Source organism: Phascolarctos cinereus, unplaced genomic scaffold (genome assembly GCF_003287225.1).
Source record: "Phascolarctos cinereus isolate Bilbo 61053 unplaced genomic scaffold, phaCin_HiC Scaffold_4;HRSCAF=312, whole genome shotgun sequence".
Taxonomy (NCBI): domain Eukaryota; kingdom Metazoa; phylum Chordata; class Mammalia; order Diprotodontia; family Phascolarctidae; genus Phascolarctos; species Phascolarctos cinereus.
The window spans coordinates 728,413,317-728,425,880 of NW_027555847.1; the positions used below are offsets into that span (position 1 = coordinate 728,413,317).

General features: G+C 44.7%; 1 long non-coding RNA gene across 5 annotated transcripts in view; it reads right to left on the reverse strand.

Annotated features, from left to right (window-relative positions):
• The window catches only part of LOC110201801 (uncharacterized), a 24,758-nt gene extending 12,411 nt beyond the window's left edge, over positions 1–12,347 (reverse strand). The window contains exons 1-4 of one of the 5 annotated variants that reach the window (XR_013485635.1): positions 12,259–12,347; positions 9,018–9,078; positions 7,465–7,599; positions 1,248–1,377 (exon numbers count right to left, since the gene is read on the reverse strand). This is a non-coding gene — a long non-coding RNA (uncharacterized LOC110201801). The other 4 variants (XR_013485634.1, XR_002322571.2, XR_013485636.1 and 1 more) reach the window with 4 other exon arrangements.
• Between the last annotated feature and the right edge of the window lie 217 nt (positions 12,348–12,564).

Consider the following 12,564-nt stretch of genomic DNA (forward strand, 5'->3'; position numbering starts at 1 on the left):
TGGTGGCATTTCACCTATGAAGAGCGCGTACTCTATGTAGCACAGATCCTTCATTTCATAGATAAAGAAATGGAAGCCCAGGGAATCAAACAACTTGCCCGCGGTCACACTAACGTTACTGCAGGATTTGGACCTAGGTTTTCTGACTCCAGAGCATTAGAGAATACATTCTGGAAAGAAACTTTGTGGATTTAATGGTCTGGGAAAGGCTTTGCTCCAGAGAAAACACTCAGCACCATTTTGAAGTAAGGATTAAAAACTGTATTCATATAGTGAAGATGGAGAGCCAAAACATGAAAGTAATTCATCATCTAATAGTTCATGTGGGGAGGTCTCATGAACTTCAAAAAAGTGAGAAGCATTTCAGCCAGATTACTATCTGTGGTAGGGATGATATTTCCTGGGGACTGCCATGTCATCTATACTAGCTTTTCTTAAAGCCTTACCCCATGCATGTTATATCAGTTCTTTTCCTTAAGAGTTACTGAAACACTCCCCTAGTCTGGAATGCCTAAGGATACTGGTTCAGGTCATTGGCATAGCTTCCTGGTCACCCTCATACAAAGCCCAGGAGGAGCTTCGCCTCCCTTTCAGAGGTTTCTGACTTTGAACCAATAGCATGATCAACACCAGGAAGCTGAATTCAGTTGAATCAGTTCTGAACACCCTATAGAATATCCTTCCTCAGCTAGTGGCTAAGTAAACCTTTTGTGACTTGCTGAGGGAACTACAAGTCTCATTTTGTTTTAGCATTAGACTTAAGCTATGAAAGGACCAGCCTGAGGTGGACCTGACCAATGATACCAGCCTTTGCTGAAAATTTGAGCATTGAAATTCAAGGGAAACCCTATGGATCAGTGGTTAGCAAACTACATCCCAAAGGTCAAATCTGGCCCACATAGTTTTAGACCCCCCTGTATTTTAAGAAAAACCTTTCAACAAAATCATTCTTAGCTCACAGGCTGTGAAAAATAGGTGGTGGGCCATAGTTTGTTTACCCTTGCTATAAATGAAGCAGACCCCTCTATTGTAGATTGTAGCATATGTACTTTATATATTATGTTATAGTGGCTATTTCAAACATTTTCCTCCTCAAATCCCAAAACACTTCCCAATCACAACCCCCAAACTTACAACACCCAATTTAGAGTCATAATTACTGAAGAAATTGGGGGCATTCACATGGAAGCCCACTTCCTGAGCTCTGCTATTTTAAAAATTCTGAAAATTGTCAAGTATCATCTTACCTTGGTCACTGAAGAAAAGCCATTCCTTTTTTTTATCCCCTTGGACCCTCGCCCACATGTATACTCTGGAACAGTTAGTCTGCTAATGATTCAGCTTGGATCTGTTCCTTTCAATTAGTTCTTCAGCAGTCTATTGAAATTGTTTAATACTGTTAGCTAAACATTTATTAAATTCCTACTATATGTAAGTCACTATGCCCAGGGAATGCAAAGACAAAAAATAAAAAAAATCAAACCCCCCAAAAAACCAATCCCAAACTTACAGGAACCTACCTTTTACTAGGGTTTACATAAGAAAATAACCTGAGGAAGGAAAATAACTGGTAGGATTAGGAAAGGATTCCAATAGCAAGTGACCCATGAGTTGAGCTTGTACTGGTTGTGTCCAGCTGAAGTTATGTACCATGAATTTACAGGGGGTGAAATAGGCCAGTTTCGTGACTTTTCTAACATACAGTCAGCAGGCCCAGAAAAAGCTAAGGAATTGGACAGTGGAAATTGTCTAGATACTAAAATTTTCTGTTTGAGGCCTACAAGATTCAAAGGTAGTAATTAGTGAATGTAGGCAGCTAGATGGCACACTGGATAGAGTGCTGGGCCTGAAGTCAGGAAGACTCACCTTCCTGAGTTCAAATCTAGCTTCAGGCACTTACTAGCTGTGTGACCCTGGGTAAGTCACTTCACCCTGTTTGCCTCAGTTCAGGAAATGCAAACCACTCCAGTATCTTTCCCAAGAAAACCCCAAATGGGGTCATGAAGAGTTGGACGTGATAGAAACAACTGAACCATTAGTGAATGATGAACAAAGCAGACCACGGAGTCAGTGCTGAGTATGGACACAAATGAAACCAGAATAGGGAAGTTGTGGGAGGAATGTTGGGCGTGAAGTTGGAAAACAGGTTTGAATCCCAGTCCTGCTGTATAGACCATAGACTTTTGTGCAAGTGGATCTTTCTGGACCTCAATCTTTATCTATTGATGGGAGATGGGGGGGGGGATTTGACCTAGATGAATGGTGTCAAACTCAAATAGAAATAACACAACTAAACTGTACAGAGGGAGCTCTGCAGGCCATGTATTGACTTAGATAACCACATATTAACATTATCAATGCTTTATTGTATTTGTATTTATTTTGTTAAATATTCTCCATTATAGTTTAATCTAGTTTGAGCCAGCTTGGGAGTGTTGTGGGTCCCAAGTGTTGTAGGTCACATGTAGCCCAAAAGGTGTTTCACACCTTTGTTGTAGGTGACCTAGCAAGTCTCAGTTTTATATATGGGATCCTACGTAGATTAGGAAATATTTGCAGACAGAGTGTGACTTAACCAGTGGGTTCTAAAGAGACCACCAACAGGTTAGAGAGAAAAGAACTTATAGAATACAGAAATTTTTTTAATTAAGCTGGACTCTAGGTCAATTATTTCTCTCTTAAACATTCTGTCATATATTTTACTTTGGCCCTTTTCATAATTCCCCCTTAGGGAAGCAGGATCAATTAAATAATTAGCTAATGTTCCCTGAACACCTATTTTACCCAAGGCACTAGTGGTGTTAGCAGTTCATGTGGGGGGGGGGCAAAGAGGAATCAATTTCTCAAGGAACTTAGAATCTCATCTCAGAAACAAGAAACTAATATGTGAATAGCTAAATAATGATATGAAGTAATTGGCTTTTTAGTGTAGCAAATACAAGAGACCATAGCAGCATTGTAAGATTGAATGCTAAATTGACTAAATGACAGAAAGTGCTAGAGAACTGCAGAGGATACAGATATCACCGTGGGTTGGAGTGGTCTGGGAAATTGTCAGGAAGGGTCAAGGATCAGGAAGGTTGGGTTGAGTTTAACTGGGTGAAAAGGAGAGAGAAAGGTACTCCAGGAAGTGGAAATAGTGGGAGTAAAATGCTGGTGATAGGAAAGTACAGTTATTCCGTATGGATGTTGTCCAACCTCTTCAATTTACAATATAACATGGGCTTTTTCCTCCTTTTCTCCAGTGTACCTGCTTTCCCTTGGCACTAGGGATGGGAACTTCTAACACTGCAAAGTCTGAATGAACCACCAGGGGGTGTTCTACACCCTGAGCTAGCAGTCCAAGTCCTTTAGCACTGGTAGACATGTGGTTTGCACAGGTTGGCTGGCTCTCAATCTCTCTTTTAATGCCTTGCTCAGGTTCTCTGTCTAGGCTATAAAAATCCTAATAGGTCATAATTTGTCAAGATGGTTTATATAAATCCATTTTGTATCGGGGTTCTAGGGTCTCTTCTGAACCAGAGACTGATTCTTTGGAGTTACAGTCTACTCTCATTAAGTCAATTAATCAAACATATATTGAACACCTACCATTTGCCTACTCTGACTTTTTAAAAATTAATTTAAAATGTAAAATTAATTTAATTATTTTAAATTTTTAATTAATTTTAATTTAATTAATTAATTTAGATTTATCAACAAACACTTCCATGAGCTTTTGAGTTTTAATTTTTTCTTTCCCTCCCTCCCCAAGATGGCACACAATCTGATATAGGCTATACATATATATTCCTATTAAACATATTTTCTTTTTTTCTTTTCTTTTTTTTTGTGTGTGAGGCAATCGGGTTAAGTAACTTGCCCAGAGGCACACAGCTAGTGAGTATTATGTGTCTGAGGCCAGATTTGAACTCAGGACCTCCTGACTCCAGGGCCGGTACTCTGTCCACTGTGCCACTTAGCTGCCCCCAACATATCTTCACATAAATTATGTTGTAAGGAAGAATTAGAACCAATAGGAGGAACCACCAGAAAGAGGAAACAAAGGTGGTGCAGTGGATAGAGAACCGGCCCTGGAGTCAGCAGGACCTGAGTTCAAATACAGAAACTTATTAGAGGGAGCCTAAGGATAACTGGTCAGAGTGAAGGTCACATTATGAGCAGTATCACTTAAAGGCAATGGAGAACAGACTATCCAAAAGGAAAGGCTGGTCAATGTTGTCAAAAGCAGCTGAGAGATCAAGGAGGATGAGAATTGAAAGAGCATTCGGGGGGGGGGGGGAATTAATTTTTTTTAATTAAACAATTTATTTATTAATTTTTAGTTTTCAACATTCATTTCCATAAGATTTTGAGTTTCAAATTTTCTCCCTCCTCCCCAAGATGGTGTGCAATCTGATACTCTACTTATACATTCATATTAAGCATATTTTCACATCAGTCATGATGTAAAGAAGAATTAGAACCAATGGGAGGAACCACAAGAAAGAAGAATCGAAACAAAACAACAAAAGAAAAGGACAGCAAATAATCTGCTTCCACCTGCATTCAGACTCCGTGGTTCTTTCTCTGGATGTGGATAGCTTTTTCCATCATGAGTCTTGGAGATGTCTTAGATCCTTGCATTGCTGAGAAGAGCTAAGTCTATCAAAGTCAGTCACCGCACAATGTGGCTGTTACTATATGCAATAGTCTCCTGGTTCTGCTCACTTCACTCTGCATCAGTTCATATAAGTCTTTCCAGGTTTTTCTGAAGTCTGTGCACTCATCATTTCTTATAGCACAACAGTATTCCATTACATTCATATACCATAGCTTGTTCAGCATTCCCCAACTGATGGGCATCCCCTCGATTTCCAATTCTTGACTACCACAAAAAGAACTACTATAAATATTTTTGTACATGTGGGTCCTTTTTCCATTTGTATGATCTCTTTGGGATACAGCCCTAGAAGTGCTATTGCTGGGTTAAAGGGTGTGAAGTTTCATAGCCCTTTGGGCTTAGTTCCAAATTGCTCTCCAGAGTGATTAAATCAGTTCACCAGGGGGAAATTCTTAACCAAACACCACAAATAAGGTGTCAGAAAAGACAAAATATGTAATTTTGATTATGTGAAATTAAAAAGTCTTACATGGAAATGCAGCAGAGGGAAAAAGGAATAGTTTGATTGGAAAAAAAAATCTTTGTGCCACATATCTCTGATGATCTCAAGATTTATATGAAATAAGTAAAAAATGTAAATCCAAGGGCTATTCCTGAATAGATACATGGTCAAAAGATGCAAAAATCACTCAATAAAACTGTAAGCAATTAACTGATATTCAGACAATTGCTCCAAATTACTACTAATAAGAAAGATATACGTTAGAACAACCCTGAAGTTTTATCTCTCACCAAGAAAATTGGCAAAGATGGCAATGCAGAAATATGCAATATTACAGGCATTATGGAGGCAGTCTCACAAATTGGCTGGTGAATCTGGGAATTGGTCTAACCATTATGGAAATGAATTTGGAATTACGTTGAAAGGTGACTAAAAATATCACAAACATGCAAACAAATGTATACAAACAAGCTCTATACAGGATGAATAGAAAATAACTAGGAGAGGGAAGGCACTGGCATTAAGAGGGTTGGAGAAGGCTCCCTGTAGAGGATGGGATTTTTAGTTGGGACTTAAAAGGAAGCCAGGGAAGTGGAGGAAGGAGAGCATTCCAGGCATGGAGTTCAGCCAGAGTTGACAGGCAGAGTGTTTTGTTTGTAGACAGTCCAGGAGAGATCAGTGCCACTCAGTAGACGAGTACATGATGGGGAGAAGTTGCACATAAGACTTTGGAAGCACCTTCTATTATAAAAACAACTGGAAAATGGGCCAAGGAGAGGTCATCTAAGAATCACTATATTCCCAGAAAACTGTCACCAAATGAAAACCTGGGTACTATATTTCAATGAGTTAATCAGTCAACAAATATTTGTTAAGCACCTGCTATGGAAAACTACCTAGACCTATAAGAAAAAGAAGGCAAAATGAAAACTGAAAGAACTCACCAATCAATTCATTTCAGTAAACATTAAGCATCTAATATGTACAAGGTAGTGTGCTTAGTTAGCACTGGAGACTCAAGAAAAAGACAGTCCTGCCCTCAAGGAGTTTACAATCTAATGGGAGGAGACAACACCTGAAAGGAAGCTGAAAAGCAGGGGGAAGGGCCTGATATTCCATGGATTTAAAACAAAGCAGCGCTGTTGATGGAAAATGGAGAGTTACTAGGAAAGTAATTACCTCCTGAAAGAAACTAAATTTGAAAACACTTTAGAATGTCATAGCCAAAATTTAGAACTTCAAAGTTAAAAAAAAAAAAAGCTGCAAATAGCCAGCAAATGTATCAAAGAACTGCAGCTAGGATCACACAAGACTATGCTGTGAAGAAAGAAAATTTTGGGATATGCCATCCCAAAAGGCAAAGTATAAAGGCTTGCCAAGGATAACAGCCTGCAAGCCTGAAGTACTCGATGTCGGTGCATATATGGATTTCCTTTGCAGAGACTCGCTAAACTCACTGTAATAGTTCTCATTCGCTGCAACAGATGTGGGCGCACCAGCTGAGGGTCTTTTTACAAACGCTTAGGAGCAACAAAGTATGGCCAAATGTCCCATAAAATGGTGGTGTTGCTGTCATTAGCATAAATCATTGAAAAATGGGCTGATTCTGACAATAGGCGGGAAAATCCTGTCTCAAAACAGGGCTCCATCATATTAAAAGCACTCTAGAGCGCAGAAATAAGTGGATCTTTTCTAAATTTAGCCAAATACTTTTATAGAAAACTAAGAGCTAGAATGATTCCTAATGGAACAATGCTGGAAGGTTTTCTGTAAGATTACACTGAGTCACAGATGTCCCATCTCCACTAATCTTTAGCCTGCTATTAGATATACTTTTTAAAATTTAATTTTTCTTTAATTGTTCTCAATTACATGTACACAAATTTTTGACATTCATTTAAAAAATTTGAGTTCTGTATTCTCTCTCTTCCTCCCTCCCTTCTTTGCCCCCTCCTTGAGATGGCAAACAATTTTACACAGATTATATATGCACAGTTATGCAAAACACTTCCATATTAGCTATACTGCAAAAGAAAACAGACAAAAAAAAGCAAGAAAAAGAAAGTAATAAAAGTATTCTTCAACCTCCATTCAGACTCCCCCACTGCACTGGAAGGACCTTGAGGACAGACTTGTGCCTCATTTTGTATCCTCAGAGCTTAGCATATCTCACATAGTAGGGGCTTAATGTCTATTGACTCAAAACGGCACTAAGATTTTGGGGACACACTTTGTGTGCCCTGATGTTTTTCTTTAGTCACTCCTATGGTTGTTGGGGTCGTCATCATTTCTCTGGGGCTTTACCTGTACTTGCAGAACTACTCTCTTCTTCTAAGTTGACTTCTGGGGTGTGTCTTACCTCATAGTATGTCTTCATAGGTGGCAGAGTGAAGAGTGCTGATTTTGGAGTTAGGAAGACCCAAGTTCAAATCTGGCCTCAGCCACCAGCTGTGTGACTCCATACAAGTCACTTTGTCTGTCTCAGTTTCTTCTCCTGTAAAATGAGGATAACAACAGCACCAGCCTCAGGCTCAAACGAGACATCTGTGAGGTACTTGGTAAAATGTCTGGTCCCTAACGGGCCCTCCCTTCCTCTCGTTGTGTTCAGAGTTTTCTGATGTTTGCTCAAATCTCCAGCCTTAGTTTCTGGATGGGACCCGTGTTGGGGCCAAACTGGCCTCTCTTGCACTCTTAGATGGGTTCCTTTCCTCTCTGCCGTCTGACTCTGGAAGGCATTGCTGGAATGAGATCTGGCTTCTGCCCACAATGGGAGTCCCCATATTGTCCATCTCCTTCCTGCACAATCTTCAGGTGGGCATCGGTCCCCTCCTCAAGCCTGAATGTAGCAATCTCCCTGGCCTTGGGCCTTATGTGTGCTCTGGCACATGCACCTAGTTGGCATGGCCTCACCTCCCGATGTAGTTCTAAAAGCTCAAGGCAAAGATCTTGCTGGCCCTATGATGATTTCTGAATGGGAATCTCAACAAATGTGTATGTGTTGCCCAGATTCTCGTGGAAGTTACATTAATGACCTCATAAACCATGCAGAAAGGCATGGTTATGTGTGGGATGCCACTCAAATTAAAGAACACACAAAGGTATCCAAGGAGAAACAGAAAGTTAATTTATTATTATTATTATTTCAAACCTCAAGATTTGGGTGTCCCTCCACCAGGATGCTCTGATGAGGGGAGACACAGACAGAAGCAAAGGACCTGATTATATACCCTAATGGGCAAATTCCCCCCTCCCACCAACTGGTCACTATTTGGCTCATAGTCTCAATGTACCATAGAAACTGAAGACAAAACAATGAACACGATATACATATCTATGTTTCTTAGCTTGCTGAAGTAATACCAAAGAAGGAATTAAAGATGTGCAGTCAAGCTCGACACTGTACTGTGTAGCCAGGTCACCACGACTGAAATATAGCAACAGGTGCATCAACGAAATACGGGGGCGGGGGGCTTTTTCAGGAGTTTCCGGCTTGGCAAACTTTAACTACTGAACAATGGCATAAGTGGGGGGGGTACTTGGGGTTGAATTCCCATAAATCAGGTGATTTCTAGTAAACCGAAACTTAGGCCTGTCGGACTGCTATGCTGCCTTGAGTCTAATACAATTTCCATTTATTCTTCTAAGAAGTTTTCACGGGACCCCTCATCCCACTCAGCCTTATCCCAAACCTTCATTACACTGAGGAGTCTTCACTGGGACATCCCATTCAATTATCTTTTACAGACCAAAACTCCTAAAAAAGAAAGATGCTATCCAAAATGGATGCTAAACAATGACATCTGAAATAATGAACAGGCCAAAGAATGCAGCATAAAGACAAAAATTAAAAATTACACTTAAGAGAATGATAATCAGAATCCACAGGAAGGGCTAAGCTGGGCTTTCACTCACCTGTGGGGTCCCAGGTAAAGGAGCACAGAGGTCATCTTCTGCTGCCCAATTCGACCTCGTCCTGGGCAAGGACAGAGTCATAGGAAGGCAGAGTTAGGAAGGAAGGAAGGTCCATGGGAATATACCGGCCCCCTCCTGCAGCCTCCAGCCCCACACACCCCATACATCTAAGTGAGGCTGGCCTCAGCCAGAGCTTATAACCTGTTCCTGGAGTTACAATCATTTCATTAAAGGCACCAGACTCGCTGCTGTGACTAGAGTCCAGGAGGAGACCGTGCCTGCCCTCCAGGAGCTTTTATTCTACAGGGGGTACACAACATGAAAACACATGGGTAACTCCACTTACCTTGCAGAGCCAGTAAACACTAACTAACAGGTTGGGGGAGAGGAAGTGCCTGAGCAGAACCTGGAAGGAGGAGATGGATTCTTTTTTTTTTTTTTAATTTTTAGGCAGTTAAGTGACTTGCCCAGCTAGTAAGTGTCAAGTGTTTGGTCTGAGGCCGTATTTGAACTCAGTCCTTCTGACTTCAGGGCCGGTGTTCTATCCAGTGTGCCACCTAGCTGCCCCAGAGGAGATGGATTCTTGAGAGATGCCCTATGGCAGTGGGAGTCTGGGAAAGTGCCACCAGGGCTTTGGGGTAGAATGGAGAGTTGGTGAAGGGCACTCCCACAATAGAGCAAGTGGAGGATGAAGATGAGTGGCAGCTGAGCGGAGCCTGGAGGCAGAAGGAAGGTGAGAAGGGAGGAGGAAATGGGGCCACACCAGAAGCAGAAGAGGAAGGGGAAGGGGGGAGCAGCAGTACCTGTATCCAGTCATAGTCCAAGATGACCAGTGGGCAGATGAGCCACAGTTACCGGGAAGCGGCAGAGGGAGGCTGCACTCCCCTGAAAAGAGCCAGGGGAGGGAAGGAGGTCTACCCTCAGGACCAATGACCAAGCCCAGGAAGGGGATAGTCATTTCTGAAACGCAATGAGCATGCAAGAACCTCCAATGGCTTCACCAATGAATGAATGAGCACTAGGTGAAGCAACAGATAGGTGGCAAGTAGAAAGCACTTCCCATGGGGCAAAAGAAGACCTTGGCCCCAATCCCAGACTTACTACTGGCTGGCCGACTAGGGCTGGATCCCTCTTATCCTCAGGACCTCGGTTTCCTGTTTTAACGCTCTTTGGGACCCCTTCCAGTTCTAACCACTAAGACTCCACAATTCAGGGAGAAGCTCACAGGACAAACCTGTGTTTCATGTCTGTCACAGAAACAGGACACAACCAGGGACTCGAGAATGGAGGGGAAAGATGAGAAAAAAGTGAGGTGAGGAATCAGAAGTAATTGGGAGGGGGAGGAAGACAGGAAAGAACACCTTAGAGGTGAAGATCTTTATGCAGATTGGTCTAAAGGGTTTATGCTGGCTGCCCTCCTCAGCACACAAGGGCCTCTCCATCTCCAGGAATGGGTGTCCAGAAGTGACCATTTCAGACGTGCTCTGGCCAAGGCTGAGGAGCTCCTCATTCCCGAGGCTGCGATCCCAGGAACATGCCTGACTAGTAAGACACTGCACCTCTCTAATACCTCCGGCTCTTTTTCCAGTGGATGGCGGGCCAGCCACACCTCCCAACCCAGGCCCGGTGCTGAGCTTCCAACTTCAAGGTTTTTAAATTTCCTTAGTAGATCTGGCCCAACGCTCTAGAGCGCTGGGATCATACTCATTTACTAGGGTATTCTGGCTCCACTACTTACTCTTGGTGTGACTGTGGGGACAATCTCACTCCTTTTACTACACGTTTTTTGCTTTGTAAAGCGTTTTGTAAAGCTTGAAGCGTGACGTGAATGTCTGGGGACGATCGATAAGCGATCTCTCTCGTATCACTTCTAGCACCAAGTTGAGCGGTGACTACATCTCTAAAGGAGCCTCAGATGGCTAAATGAGGAAAAGGACGAATGCAGGGCAGAGGAGGGGCAACGGGCAAGGATTTCCCCTAAAATGCCCGGCTTCCGCACACAGGAGCAGCACTGGGTGCCTCTGCAGGCTGCGCTGCTTCCGGCTGCTGTGACCCTGGCTACGACGCTCCCCTCTCGGGCCACCGGCTCCTCCTCTGCTAAAGGATTATCATTAGAGGACCTTCCAAGCTCTCCTGCGAAGTGGGATGATGCCGCAGAAAGCAGTAAAGGGGGGAAGGGGCAGAGTGGTGAGAGAGGAAGATGGAGACGAGGGGGCAGAGGAGACTGGAGAAGCAGACGAAGGGACAGAATCCAGATGGAGGCAGGAGAGCGAGAAACCGTGGCTGAAAAGGCAAAAAGCAGCTAGGCGCGTGCCCCCGCTGGGCTCCCCTCTTCTCCCAGAGCTTGCCCCTTTCTCGCCAGTCTCCAATCCCTCCTATCTAGGAGATCCTTCAAGGCCGCCTACAAACACAGCCAAGCCTTTCCCAAACTGAAAATAACCAGCCATCACCAGACCCAGCTGCCTCCTGAACCACACCGCTCCCCCTTCAAGTCAGCTTCCCAGAACGAACACAGGCCCTCCTGCAACCCTTGTATGTGACTTTTCATCTCCACCACTGCGCTGAAAAGGTCCTTTCCAAGGTCGTCAAGCCCTCTTTACTGTTAAACCCAGAGGCTCTTCTCGAAGGCCATCCTGACCCCCTTGGCCTGGGCACTCACTGCCCCCTTCTTCTGGACAGCTCGGGCTCTCCCTCCCTGCCCCCTCCCTTCCTCTGCCACGCCCCACCCCCGGGGTCCATGGGGCCATCGCTGCGCTTTGTGCCCCCACAATCAGACCCCCTGGCCTGGATGTGCGCCTCCTGTGCGCCGTGCACTGGGCCTCTGGCAGACGCCCATCCCAGGTGCGGAAGGGGGGGTATCTTTCCTCCATAGGTCATCTTCCCTTCTGACTGTCCACTCTCCGAGGGAAGGGACCCTCAGCCCGAGCTCCGCCTCCTTCCCAGGCTCAGCCCACTCGGCCTGCCGCGCACGCTCCATATAGCCCTCGGCCAGAGCGGCTGCTCGGCAGAGGGGGGAGGGGAGGCGCCACTGATTGGCCTGCAGGACCGACCCGCCCGCCCAGAGCCGACCAATGGGCACGTCAGCTCTCGGGGGAGGCGTGGCTACGGCGAGCACAGAGGGCCCCCCCCCAACCGCCGTCTTCCTACTCCCTTCCCCAGAGACTCCGAGCCCGAAGTTCCGCTGCGCCCCTTCCACCCGCCGGCCCGACCCAGCGAGGCCCACGGCCTCTTCTCACCCAACCTCAGGATGCAGGGCTCCGGCCTCGGCGACTGTTGAAACGGAGCGTAGCCAAGGTTTTAGCGACTACGTCCACAACAGAAAGGGAGCGGATGTGACATCACCCCTCGGCGCCGGGGGACCAATCGGGTGAAGACTCTATGCACCGTCATGGGCCCGCTTTTCACTGCTTCCATGGCAACCTCGCGCTGCCCTGGCAACGCCTTCTGGGAAGTGTAGTGCATTGGCGGGACCACTTGTGAGCATGCCGAGGACAGCTGGTGGGCTGCGGGCTGTCAAATCAGTTACTGTTGGGCAGCACAGGGAGCG